This window comes from Aulonocara sp. 'chitande type north' Nkhata Bay, linkage group LG17 (genome assembly GCF_057382095.1).
Source record: "Aulonocara sp. 'chitande type north' Nkhata Bay isolate Kocher_YH1m ecotype deep benthic linkage group LG17, A_spYH_male_GT1.1, whole genome shotgun sequence".
Classification (NCBI taxonomy): domain Eukaryota; kingdom Metazoa; phylum Chordata; class Actinopteri; order Cichliformes; family Cichlidae; genus Aulonocara; species Aulonocara sp. 'chitande type north' Nkhata Bay.
In genome coordinates this window covers 25,908,444-25,921,098 of record NC_141360.1, presented here as the reverse complement: position 1 = coordinate 25,921,098, position 12,655 = coordinate 25,908,444, and the positions used below count along the sequence as shown (strand labels likewise).

Here is a 12,655-nt window from a genome sequence, read left to right as displayed (position 1 = left end):
CAGGGGGTATAATTTAGTCCCAGCCACAATACTTTCAGAAACCAAAGCCTGTTTTTGATTCTTAAATATACCTGGCAAGTGAAGGCTGAAGTGAAAATGCAGCAAAACAAAATGTAAAAAAACTGAAATCCAAATTGGACATGAATCACGGTCTCCTGAATCACAAAATTGTTAGTTACTCCACCTTGCCAACCTCATATTCTGAAAAAAACAGGCTCAAGGTTGGCGTCTGACGCTGTTAAACCCAATCAACCAGCTCTCCCAGCTCACAGCTGTACATGCAAGACCAGTGCCAGCAAAACTAAATAAGGAGGGAACTTTGTGGATTTTGAATAGAAGCCTCCCCCATTACTTGTAAAGTTTCAGTAAAATTCAGTAGAGGAAATATTTTTCCTTTCCTGCAGAATATGATGTGCAGACATTACAAATCAAAGTTTTTTTTGGTCTTTCAGTGTCTGGGTGGTTCTTGCTGTACCTTTGGGGCTCAGTGACATTAACAGAGGGCCTTAATCTGGACCCGGACTCTCAGTTAAGCTGCAGTGATTTGACAGCTGCCTGCATTTTTCCCGTTTAGGGCATTTTTAATCTTAAAACAACTCATTATACTGCATACACATTATATAAACTTACCCAAATGTTTATTCTCTGTCTCAGGGAAATTATTTGGCCAAAACTATTATCTTACTTCCAGCCAGTTTACGTTCGCAAGGAGATAAGCATAGACGTGTTTCAGGTTTACAATTTCCAGCCCCTAGCTGCGATAGTGAGTGGCCTCTGAAGTGCTGGCCTGTGTGTTTAGGACACTAGGTTGAGCTACACAACAGATATTCTCCATAGAGGATGGCCTGCACAGCTCAGCATGAATGTACTTCCCTTTCTTCTCATTAGGGTCGAACCATAAGACTGCTGAGCTGCAAATCTGCGATGGCCACATCACCTTACCCAGTAATCGATCCCCCCACAGCTACACAATACAAGAAACGCACACAGAACGCACAGAACCAGTGAACCAAAGCTTATGTACAGAGAAGCTGTGCCTGAGTCCAGGCAGGGTGCTAGCTGGTAATCATTAACACATACTCCCTGTTTGCTTTGCCTCTGTCCCTCCTATATGTCTGTTAGCTCTCATGCGTGTGTGTGTGTGTGTGTGTGTGTGTGGGCTGCTGTCAGCAGTGCCATGTGTCTCATTGTGCTTTATCAGCCTGTGCACTTTATTCACACACTGGGTCTCTCCATAGACATATGCAGACACACACAGACACACTTGCACACACATGTAACATCTGTTCAAGCCTGCAGAAACATACTGTATCTCACAGAGTTACAGTTTGCTGCAGACTTCCTTTGCTCTCCCAGCTCATGTAGCAGATCTGTTGCAGAGAAGAAAATGGATACTGTTCACGTGTGTTATTATTAATCTGTAGACAAAACAAGGAAACACTAAAGGGATTCAAGGATTTCATTGAGTGAGGATGATTGGATGACACATGACCCGTTAAGAAGAGGAGCGCCTGGCTGATTATCGATGGAAGTGCAGATGAACATAACAGGGAGGCGTGGAACTCTTAGTCACTGATTCCACATGTGAACACATGAAAAGGAGGTTTTTATGTCTGGGTTGTAATGTTACTTGTACAGTAATGCAGTGTCACAAGCCAGTGTACTCTTAGTTCCAGTCCAAAGCACCAGGGGGAGGGTTGCATCAGGAAGGAAACCCAGCAAAAGCATGGAGGTCATTAGTAAGATTTCCATATCAGATTGGTCAGAGGGTGCTGGTGGAAAGTGTGCTAGTCTGAAGACACAGGAAGAGGAGAGGAGGAAGACAGTAAGAGAGAAGGGAGGGATATACTGGGCTAAAGATGTTTAATGCTGCTGGGCAGAAGGAAAAGAGCCAAAGAGAAGGTTAATGAATGTAGTGAAGGAGGACATGCAGAGGGCTGGTGTGACAGGATGTATGGCATATGATGAAATAGAGGGATCACAGACTTGAGATGGCTGCTCCATTTATGGGCCACTTTTGTGTAGAAGCAAAAGAAAAAGATGACAAAACTGTAGACATCATGCCATAACAGCCCAAATCACTGGATGTGGCCAAGTATCATGACTGAAAAAATATGTTATAACTAAAATTAAGGGTAGTCAAATTGCCTGCCATGCTAGCTGGTTTACACCCCACTCTTTTCAGTTCTTGCTCTGTTTTGTGTATGGGGTAAGTCAGTCAGTTTTCTACTGTTAATATGTACATGGAAGAATGGGGCACCCCAGAACATACTGCCAAATACTGAGTAAGGATTTAGGATTTTTCAGGGGCACGCATTTCTCAATTCAATAAAATGTACTGGCACAGTTTGTCTGATATAACATGTCCCAGGATCACTTCAACTAACATTATCCACCATAATACTGACACCTTTGACAAAGAGGCAGGGCAGTGAATGTAGCATAGCTTGTACATGTGTAATTTTGACAAGCTACTTAGTAAACAATGAATTATTAATGACCATAAAAGTGGAAATGGATAAAGCATTTAACACGTAACATTTTAGTATCATATATTATATTAATCAGAAATATTATCAGATATTTCAGTCAGTGTAGGGCTCTTTTCTATCTTATTTTGCCCTCAAACTAAAGCTGGAAGTCAGCCTAGGTTCTCGTATATTTCAGAGTATCAGTTCAGGTGCCGTCGGCCTCAATGTGTCCACTGAAGCGAGGTCACGACTGCTGAGAAGATTGCTGTTGCTGGCTCTCCTTTGCCTTTGCATCTGCTGCCCTCTCCTTGGAAGAGCCATGTGCCACATCTGGTCCGGCTGAGTGTCGAAGGGACACGAGGCAGCTCCTCGAGGCAGAGCATTTGCATACACTTACTCTGGGAATGCCCTTGACTAGCTGTCTGCAGAATGGGACGTGAGCAGCATCGGATACACTAGTGAGACCTGAAGAGAGAAAGGGATAGATGGAGTGAGACAGCAAGATGGGGAACGAGTGTTGAGAGGGGGGGAATTAAGGGATGGCTCTCAGTGGGGACTCTAAATCGTATACAGTATGAACGCCTCATTAGCATTATTCATTAATCCCACCATCTGATGTTATTAGCCTTTCATGACTGGCTTTGTCTTATTCCGAGAGAAAATATCTTTTGAAATGGTTCATCAAACAAGAATAAGTTTGTAGATGGCATGTGGAAATGCACATCTAATAGTACCTCCGACTGATATTTGTTTTCACGGAGCAGAGCGTGTGAGCGGGTGAGGGGAAATGTCAAAAAAAAAAAATAGTGAGCTGAGAGAATAAGGGGATGTGTGCATTTTGTCTGACAGAGGAAGAGCAAGTGAGGAGACCGATGGAAAAAGAGAGAAGCTGGGGGAGGGGGCTGGAGTAAGTGGGCGGGAAGAGAGGAGGCTAGTGTCAGGGACAGAGAGAGAGAGGGAGGGAGAGGGAGGGAAGGAACAGTGAGCTGCTCGCCTGCCGGAGCTGTCAACTGGGTGTTCAAGTGTATGATCGTGAGTGCTTCTTGAGCCGTCGTGTGTGAAAGAATAAAGGGGGACATTGCTTTTTAGCCACTTATTTTGGTTTTCCTTTTTTTCCCCCTTCTTTTCAAAGTGTCACATCGAGCTCGCGCTGCAAACTTGAACCCCTTCCTGGGATTGTGAAGAGGACCCAGGGTAGACAGCGTGCTGCCAGGTAAGAGATGTCTTTTATTTTGTTTTCTCCCCTCACAAAAAGGTAACAGTGGAGAATCGCAGCGTGGAGATGGAGACGGCATGTTTTTACAGTCAAAAAGGCACGGGAGCTCCGCTTTGCTGTGCTGCTTTAAAAAATACCGCATGCCCGCTTGAAATCCAGAGAACACGCTGCCTGTGATGTGTGCGTGTGTGTGAGCTTGAGCGTGTCAGCAAACATGGCTCTGAGGACTCCGTACTGTAATAGTGATTGGAAGAGTCAGGTCGTATAGAGGAAGAGAAGAGGAGGAGGAAGGGTAGGAGGTGCCGTTTCTTTTTGACAAGGGCTTATCCAGGGTGACAGATGGATGACAGGACGTCAGATTTACATTGACAGGATTTACTAAAAAGGGAAACAAAAAAAAAACAAAACATATTTCCAAGATTAGACTAATATTGGAGAAAGTGCTTGTGGTTCTAATAGTGGGTCGGTAAATACTTTCTACACGTGGAATCAGTTTTTCTTGTGGTACTGCTCAAAATGTTTGTTCGGTGTGCTTCAACATTTTTAAGTTGTGACGGTGGTGGGGTGGGGTGGAGTGGGGTGGGGTGAGGGGGAGTAAGCAGAGTCCCACACAGGGTTAGCCCGAGCTCCAGATCAACGGCTGTCTCAGGGTGGCAGCGGTACAGTCAGAGGAAACCATTACTGCCCTACAGCCAAGAGAACAAACATGCTGCTCTTAGCAGGTGTATCCACTATGTATTTAGTATTGTGGCTTCCTGACCCAGGGCTGGCTTTCTATGTCGTTTAATGAGAAGTTGTGCTGTAATCGAATCAACGTGCTGCCTACCCCACCGTTTGTCATTTCCCCTTTGTCGTGCCTTATCTCTTCCTCTCTCTCTCTCGCTCTCTCTGGCCTCATTATCCCAGATTCCAGTGAAATGAACTAGTCGATCTCTCTTCCTTCGAATTCTTCCCTCCACCCATCCATCCACGCGAGCTGAGGTACAGTAGACATGAAAGAGGTGAAAGTTGGCAGATTGTGGGGGTTCAAACAGTGCCCGTCTGTCAGTCTTGCGCTAGAACAAGGCAGCACAAAGCTCCAGTCTTTTCAGGCTCAAAACCAATACATTTGGGTTTTACTAAATTTTCCCATCACCTTCCAAATCCTTTATTCTCCTACAAGGTCCAATAAATTCTTTTCACATCCGCAGCGCCTTTGTGGCTCATTGGAAAATGGATTTGTACGTCCAGTAGAGGACATGAAAAACCTGCTCATCTCTCATATTCATTCCATTGTTATCATTTGATTTATGTGTAAGATCATGAGTAATTTATGGAAGCTATTTAATAAGATTAATTCACTTTGAGAATAATTTAATCATTTTTTTGGGAAAATATTACACCCGCTGGCATTGTCATGTGATTTCACAACTGTGTGTGTTGCACGTAGGTGTCTGTGCTGTGTGCTACGTATCTGACTGCGAGAGCTCCCTTCGCATCAATAGTTAATGAGCGTCTCAGGCACTCGTTCACATGGCCTATTCACTGTGTTTTTGTTTATTTAAACAGCCGTTTAGCCTTGAATGTCAGGTACCGTGCTATAGTATTGCAAAGCTTTAACACATCTCGGCCTGAGTTGTGGAAGTAAGCAATATGCTGACCTTCACACAACTTTGCAACGTTACAGTGGGCGCTTTGTGAGTTATTGAGGGCTGGTAATATCTGAGAGTAATAAACTCTCTCATAAATCTCATAAAAGAGAGAGCAAGAGTCATAAACTATGGTAAGGAAGAGGGAAATTTTTTACTTTTTACATTAAATTAATTGAAACTTAGAGAAAAAAATCCCAATCTATCTGTAAATCACATGTATCTCCTGTACGTTTGTGTGTGTTGGAGACCTGAGCGGATCGCTCCATCCATGGACGTTACCGCTTTTGCTGCCCAGAGCGCCAGACAGCTCCTTTCGGTCCACTGGATGCGGTCTGCTCTCTCCGTGACTCATTGCCTCGTCCTCTCTGATTGGCTGGCTTTTCTACTCCAGGGAAAGACAGGATGGAGTGGGGTTGGCCTCTCATGACCAGGGATCAGCCGTTCTTTTCACACAACGTCCCACTGGAATTGCATCCTCAATGTGTCGGCCTGAATTTTAAAACACAGGCAGGATGTAAAAAACCCCAAACAAAACAGAAAAGGCTTTTGATCATCGAAAAAGTGCAACTGCTGTCTTTCTTTTGTGTCACACATTCAGCTGGTTTTTTTTTTTAGGATATTCTACTGAGGCAGGCAATGTCCGACCTAGCTCTAGCCACAATCGTTTTTTCTGTCTATCTAAGGGATGTATTCAGACCTCCAGCTCCCCATCTCTTTGTAGATGACGCTGTCACATGTGACAGCTCTGAAGCAAACAGGGCGTGGAGCTCCCTGCCTGCTGAGACTCTGGCTTGTTTGCCACTTACAGACAGTCCCAGCTGAGACAAAGTCCAAGCTGCTCCATCCGTTCATCCAGCCAGCAAAATTCTTATTTTTTTTCTCTCTGTGGGAGCCTGTGCCTCTGCGCTCAGGCCGTGCAGTGCTGATTCAGAACCATGGACAGTGGTCCTGTGCGCAGGGTGAAATTTCAGCACCACCTCCTGTGGACAGATCCCATAGTCAGAGAAAAATGGAGCTTTCGGAGTGATGGCCAAAAACGGGATGTGCTGCAAGCTGACAATGTGAGAGCAGGGAAATTATGCAGGACGTTGCCTTGTTTGTAAAGATTATTCATGTGGTGATTAGATAATATAGTGCGAGGAATGACAGATTCAGTGTTTTGGTTGCAGGGGAACAGTCGGCGAGGCGCAGACACAACAGTGTTTGAGTATTTACTAGACTTAATTTGTGTTAACGAACTAGTACCGACTGTCGCTGAAGTCCATCAACATCAGTACGTAGCACTTAACCAGGTAGTTTGGCTGAACGATTACAAGTCCTGCAACACTGGCAAAGCTTACAAATGGGGTGTTGGATTCTTTGCCACACTGACTATAAATCACAGAAGTATCAAGTCGCTGTTTGCTTGGAGTCGAGGATACTTTGCTTTTTCCTATAGCTTCAACGTCTTCAGGATCTTGTAGTGTAAATGGCAGACTACTGATTGGTCAGGTTCTAGACACACCTTTTAACTTTAACTCTTCCAGGGTTTTCACCTAGAAGAGTAGGGTTCAAATCCAGTGCAAATCCAGAAGTTGCTACACTGGCTTTGAGGAGCTGCAGGTGGTGGGCTGTTTATCCTCATGAAAGCATGGCAGTTATACAATATTAAACACGTTATTTATTATCACATTCGCTATTTTTAACAAATATTTACAGATTCATTAAATATTAACCATTGATATTTTATATCCTTGCACTCCCAGATCACTCTTTTAAAGAGAAAGAAGTTGTCTTAAAGTAGAAATTTATGTTAAAGTGGGGAAAAAGTGTATATTGTGCTAAATTTGACAGAAAGCTACATTTGAATCAGCTGGATTATGTTGCTAATTTCTCTGCTGGATCTCCTTTAAATGATTACAATGATCTTCCTGGCTAACACCTAGTGTAAAATACACAGGAAAAATACCCTCTCCCACTGCAAAATGCTTCATTTCACTTTATAAAACACTGTGATTTGATTAATCTGCTTCGGCTGTAATAAAAGTGATATATGAGTCAGTCAGGGTTTCATCGATCCGTTTTATTGATTTTTAATGCATGGTTTTACACACCTGCATGCAAAGCACTTTAAAAACACAGCTTCTCGAGTTAGATTTATTGTGTAATCTAAAATTAATTACATTAATTGATAATAATATTTTGAATATAACCAGCGCTGCATATTCTGCCGCTGCAAAATGCAAATCACACAGTTTCGTGAATTAATTAAACGTGTTTTACATCTTCTGTGTGATAACAGTGAACACAGCGAGAGGGTGTGAAATCAGACATGAAAATGAGTTATTTCTGTTAGATGGGATCTTAGTGCACTCAATCGTCTGATCCACAGAGGCCGGTGGACTTAGCCTATCAGAGGGCGTGCATTTTGCTCCCACATGTGCTCACGCCCACACCGATACATGTACACTGGCTCAGCATGACATTGATTATGTGCACTGCTGCATGTCCTCCAAGAACAGACGATAGCCAGCACCCATCACCAACACTCCCCCTGAGAGAAACAATAAAAGCCTCCCAGTCTTTGACCTAAGGCTGTTTTTATCACCAGTGGACAGCAAAGCACCGGCCACTCCACTCCCACCCTGTCTTCTGAACCATCATTGTCATGTTCACTAATTGGGAAAGCTAATAATAAACCCAGGCATTTTAAACTAATCATCCAAATGAAGCCAAATGTGGAGCAAAAATCTTTTTATCTTGTTTTCATAATCAACTGCCAAAATCGTGACTTGAAAATCAAGCATAGTGTCATTTCACTTGATACACCTCTAAACCTTCTATTAGCAAAGTGACAAACAGGGCATTCAGTTTAAGCTGATGCATATTTGCTACATCCTGCAAGCCACTTGGGAACCCAGTTCCTCCTTTTCATGCTGTATTTAATGCATCTTACATTTGTTTTCGCCCCCCCCCCCCCCCTCTCTTCTGCGCTTGGGTCATTATGCTGCTCTCCCGTTAATCTCACCGTTAACCTGGAAACAGTGGTGTCGAGCAACAGAAACACCAATGACAGGAAGTGGGCGGAAAGGGAAAGAGGAAGGGTTGTGATGTGAAAGGAGCGGAGATATATTTTCCATCTCGGAACACGGCAGCAGCTGTCATCCTTGTCACTGCACTATGTAAATCAGCATGCTGTCTGCTACGAGCTGAGTGGAAAAAAGGAGCTGCTTTTTATCACTAGATCTCTGACTCCGCAGAAGGCTCCATATTTGCCACAGACCTGCATTTACAGAGAGGAAAGGGCCAAGCCTGACAGCACAAAGAAAGTGCAGTTTTCTTTTTCTTTTTTTCAGCGCTCAGAGTACAGGTTAGTGAAAGGTAAAGGGAGAGTAGCACCTCGAACATATTTAAGTGTTGCATAGCAACAATCCACTGGTTTTCAGTAGTTAAAGCACTAAGCATGAGCTTGTTTTGTGTTTGACAGAATGTGAAATGAGGGAAAAAAAAAATTTTCTTCGCTGTGTTAATCATCACTATCTTTGTGTCATAGTCGGGAAGCTTTTTGAGCAACGTTGTGCGAGCGTGTACAGCCATGAGTTCTATGACCATCGCTCACACAGAAAAATTACATGTCTGTATTTTCACTGTTACTTTTAGTAAATAGAAGAAAACGGAAAGTTTTTACATGTAACATGTGGTTTTATATGAACTCGAATCAGTGATGGAAACTTTTAAAAGCCTGAATTAATGGATTAGAAATAGGGCATAGACTGAGTAAATCTTACATCTGTGGTCAGATGTGAAGGATTTATAGATTATTTTGAATTATAAATAAACAGCCCAAGCCCAAAGGATGAACATGTACATAGAAAGTCTTTGTAAATCCTGCGGTCTTTTGCACATTTGTGAAATTTTGGGCCGCCGCTGATATTGATGCATGAAATATTAATTTGACCGAAAGGCAGTGCTGATACAGATCTTTTTTTTTTTCTGTCTGTGTTGTTTTTTTGTGTTTAGTTAACCTCCTTTCATGGCAAGGAAACGAAGACAACTGTTATAAATAAACAGTGTTGGGAAGGTTACTTTTAAAATGTATTCCATGGCCCAAAAAAGTAGTTTGTTATGTATTCCATTAAGTTATTCAATGTGAGTAACATATTCTGAATACTTTGATTTACTTAATATATTGCCGTGCTTTTTACAACTACATGAATGTACTGTTGCTGTGTGATTGATTACTATTACTTAAGGCTACTCGCCACCGAGCTAACATTGTTAGCTGGCATTAGCTGAGGTTAGTTCATAGACTACGTTCAGAACTGCACATGATTATTTGCAGTTAGCAGGTTGTTAATTCTATCCATCAAGTCTAACAGTCTGCTGTCTATGAACTATAACCTTCGGTAATAGTAATAAATCACACAGCTATACTACATCGAAGATAATGAAGTGGCACATAACCCTGGTAGCTACCACAACTAAAACAAGGTAGTTGCGGTAGGCTAACGTTAGCTTTTAAAAAGGAATTTACTTCCAGATGTTTCTTTAGGTTGGAGGTCGAGTCTTTTGACACTGAGAGCAGCTTGGTCGCTGGCAAACATTTGGATTGAAGGTCAGATTTTGCGCAAATGAAGTGGTGTCGGAATTTCTAAGTAAGAAATGCATTCCTGCCTGTGCAGTGCTGGCTCTGTTGTGCTGGCTTCCGGTCCATTGTGTAACTGAAGCCACCAACATTAACAGGACACTTACATTAGAGCCTCTTATTGCATGTTTTGTTTGGGTTTCTGGCAATTTCAACAAAGTAACTGTATTCTAATTATCACCTTTCTAAACAGTAACTGTAACGGAATACGGTTACTTATATTTTGTATGCTAAATACTTAACGCCAGTACATGTATTCCGTTACTCCCCAACACTGTACATAAATAACTGAAGAGCTTTAAAGTCTTTCAGCTCCTCATCAGCCTTACTTTGAAAGGATTATCAAGCACAGTAGCTAACATCGACTGATGTCAAAAAAGGTGATGTTAGTCGCTGCATCAGCGTATCCCGATAGTCTATGTATTTAACATATATGTATTTTAGTCAGTAAAGCAACATATAGCATGTCTGACTCTGTAATGTGATTAAGAAATGATTTTTGTATAAAAACGGCACAGTTTAATATTAAGTTATATTAAATTCTGCATGCAGTTGATTCTGTGACATATTTGTATTGCATCTACTTTTATGCATTGTGTTCATGTTTATTCTTGCACTGCTTTTAACTTAATAGCTCTTATTTCTGTATTTATTTTATTTCTACTTTTTTGTATTTCTTTATTTTCAGTTTTTGCATCATTTTTAATTTAGATTTCGCTGCATATTGGCTGTATATTGCTTTGTTACTCTATAAGAAGTATTACACCGTGCACTGCAGACCGTGACTTCCCTATCATGTCTGTAAAAATGAGCTTCCTTCCTGGTGAATATGAAGAAAGGGAAGAAGAGTTTGCTTATGTTGATTAGTTTTGATCCAAGTCTTAACCTGCAAGCCAGTGAAAATAGAATGACAAAACCGAGCCTGTATGTATGTAGTATCCATCCATCCATCCATCCATCCATCCATCCATCCATCCATCCATCCATCCATCCATCCGTCAGCAGTGTCACCTTCTCTCTTTGACCTTCCAGTCAATCCTGTTTTTCAGAAATTAGTGGATCTATCATGTTAAAAGGCTGTCACAGAAAGAGAAAAGCCAGGAGGGGGTTATCTGCACATCTGGCATTTCCTCACGACTCTGTCCTTTAATGCATCGGGGCTGAAGGAGAGCAGGCTGTGGTAAATGGAGGGTCATCATTGATCTTAGATAGCCGCCTGGAAATGTACTATCAGCTGGCCCATCGAGGAGGCCCACTATGGAGGAAACAGATCCCATTACAGATGTGTCTTGCAGTGCTTGCAGTTGCAGCGCACTGGCATGAATACACACCGCCGCAAATGAACACTGTATTCATGCGCACAATTTTGACTCATGCGGTCATGATTGCGAGGCCGAGGGAGGGATAAAAGCAGCTTGCAGATGCATTTCAAAGCTTTCAGAGGTTTTTTTTCCTCCTCTCCTTTTCTGTGGCAGGGAGAAGTACAGAAGTGGCTCACGCAGGAGGCTCCTGTGCGAGTATAAATTCACATTTTCTTGCATTTGTTTGATGAGGAGTGGCAGAAAAGGCAGCTAAATGCAATCAGTGGCTTTGCACTTCCTCTGAAGAGCTACCGCACCCTCCACCATCACACACACACGCAGTTCACATCATTACGAATTTCTGGGATCAGAGAAACACAAGTGAAATGTTTAACTTAGACAAGAATACTTTCACACATATCACCTGCTCTCAGATGAGTTGAGAAGGTAGAGGTGACATGGCAATGTGTGATCGCGGTCATTAACTACAGCGCAATGAGCCTATGCATTATTCATCTGTCATCACTTTCACCTGCTGCCAAAAGTCATGACTGAATTTTTGGGAGGAACATGTGCTTGCAAACATCTTAAGCCAGATCAACAAAATCCACCGCTCCACACTAAAGTCTGTTACCTGAAACCACCTGGGACCGAATAGCAGTCAAACAGATTATATATATATTTTTTATCATCACTGAAACACACATTTAAAAAGTATCCTAATGATTGTGTAACCCGAGCCTTTCTCTCTCCAACAAACGCAGACATCCCTCTCCATCTCTCTCTGTGTCATAACTGTCAGTATAAATAACCACTCTGGCTCTTGATATGATCAACCCCCAAGAGGAGAAAAAAAATTACACAGAATGCACAGTGAGAGCGTAGTTCATGCAGAGAATGAGCTGTTGGATTATGGTGGCCTTAGTGTGACATTCAGTCAATACTCCTCGCTAATTTACTGTCCCATCAATAGTCACGGCATAGTCAGAGTTCACCCTCAGGACCAAGATGTCTTTAGGGAGTGAGTGCAGGGGCTAAGATAGCGTGTTTTACTTGGGTAAAGCATATTAATAATTTGGTAACTGTCTGTCGCCGCAAACTGTGTTTTGCATTTTCAGGTATTTTGCATTTTGTTGCATCATCCCACAGCATGCTATTTAAAGCATTTCTATTCAGCTTTATGTGGGTTATTGTATATATTTGGAGACATGGATCTTGACCATTCAGTCATGTTATTTAAAATCACTGGGATTTCATTTAGTGCTAAAAAAATATGTTTATTTCTTTCTTTTTATAATTCGATGCAGTGGTGCACCGTTTCCATTTCAGTTTACTTACATGTATTGAATATCTGTAATATCAGTCAGAGGCTGACATGGGCCAGTGAGCAGCATGTACCAGTGATGTTTATC

At 42.2% G+C, this 12,655-nt stretch overlaps 1 protein-coding gene across 5 annotated transcripts in view; it reads left to right on the top strand.

The window, feature by feature from the left end:
• Nucleotides 1–12,655, top strand: part of syt1a (synaptotagmin Ia) — a 222,212-nt gene that overhangs the window by 98,879 nt on the left and 110,678 nt on the right. For 4 of the 5 annotated variants that reach the window (XM_086270276.1, XM_086270272.1, XM_086270278.1 and 1 more), the window contains one exon: nt 3,604–3,684. The gene's annotated coding sequence lies outside the window, so the exon portion shown is untranslated. Of the gene's footprint in view, nt 1–3,411; nt 3,504–3,603; nt 3,685–12,655 lie in introns of those variants that run through there. The other variant, XM_086270274.1, reaches the window with a different exon arrangement.